Below are 1,838 nucleotides of genomic sequence, written 5' to 3' on the forward strand. Positions count from 1 at the left end.
ATTCCAGCTAAGCATATGATGAAGTATTAATTATTTGAGTGAGACCTTTGCCTACAGCTAGAAACAGATCCGATGGGGATTAAATAGGATTGAAAATATTGAATAGAATAGATCAATATCTTCTTTAAGTGCCTTTACCAATATTCAAAAGTCCAGACTAGGACACAATTTGATTGTGAACATAAAATAGATTAGCATCTTGTTTATCTTCTTGTGCTCTAGTTCCACCTTGGGAAGAAAAAAAAATCCTATGCCTTTTAAAAAAAGGCTTTTATATTCTCAAGGAATTCTTTGAATTTTAAATATTAAATATGATACTTGGTTATTTTATATTGGATGCAAGGCCCTTTGAAAGTTTTTAATAATTGTGCTTTATGGAAAATAATGTATTTGTTTTTGTGTATATAATTTGTGATGGTAATCATATTAATTGAAGACTTATGTGAGAAATGCGGTAATAGAGACTCAGGCCGGGTTCACACTGGTACGACAAACGCTCTGTTACTGGGAGCTCATGTCGCATTACGTGTGAAAACCAATGTTTCGCTACGGGAGCCGTCTTAACTAGTGCGACACGAGTCGGTCCGACTTTGAAATTGCTTCCTGCACTACTTTGGTCCGACTTTGATCCTACTTCAGCCCATTGAATATCACTGAAGTCAGATCAAAGTCAGATCGCCATCTTGACTGATCCAACTTTGTCATGCTCTGATGATCTTGAAGGGGAACTTCACGCCAAATAATAAAAAAAAAACAACGGCATGAGTTTCCTCTCCAAGAGCATACCAGGCCATTTGGTCTGGTATGGATTTTAAGGGGAACCCCCTATGCCGAAAAAACAGTGTGGGGGTCCCCCCAAAATCCATACCAGACCCTTATCCGAGCACGCAGCCCGGCAGGTCAGGAAAGAGGGTGGGGATGAGCGAACGCCATTTATTTTTTTAAATTTGCCGTAGAGTTCCCACTAAAGATGCTTACCAGACACAGTGCCTGGCATTGTCGGGGATCAAAGTCGAATCCCTGTTCATTGAAGTCAAACTTCAAGTCGCAGGGCAAAGTTGGATTCAAAGTAGTACCAGTGTGAACCCGGCCTCATGGTGTTAAGACCATATACTCTGTAAGCAGATATTACCTTCAGTGAAAACTGCATGTTCCAAAAGTCAGAAGATTTACAGATGTAGGCAGTTTTGCCCAGAGATGAGTCTTAAATGCAAATCCTGACTTTACTTGCAAAAGTCAGTAACAGGATGGTCAATATCCAAAATGCACAAGTCATTACCAACCATAAGAAGCAATAGTCTGACTGCAGGCAACTAAAATCGGAATAGATAATGTGCATTATTGTACTTTGCACAGCTGTTACTATTACTGTACTTAAATCTAAAGCTAATCTCTGGCAAAAACATTTTTAAAATCATTTTTCTAATGTACCTTATTCTGTGCAAAAAAAGGTCCTTTTTTATGCCCCTGTGACACAGTAGGTGCTGAGGCCCACCCCATGAATTTTCCCAAGTATCAAGATGGGCATTGGTTGGCAGGGGGAAAGTAATCATTAGTGCCTCCTCCATTACTCCTCAGCATGTGTGATGACACATCCCTATGAGACTGCTGGGGGTGACAACACTGCAGTCATTTTACTGGTCCTGCAGCATTGTGACCCTCCTGGAGGAAGACCCAAGGGCTGGCAGGTTTACCAGGTAATTCACAAAAAAAAATTATTTAGTATGAGCAACTTTATACTTACCGTATATGTATTTTCTCTCTTTTTTTAACTACATCTGAGATGTTTCAGTTTTGGTCAGTTTTTCTTAAATAGTGCTTGTCATGTCTGCATAGCC

Source organism: Rana temporaria, chromosome 3 (assembly GCF_905171775.1).
Source record: "Rana temporaria chromosome 3, aRanTem1.1, whole genome shotgun sequence".
Lineage (NCBI taxonomy): Eukaryota > Metazoa > Chordata > Amphibia > Anura > Ranidae > Rana > Rana temporaria.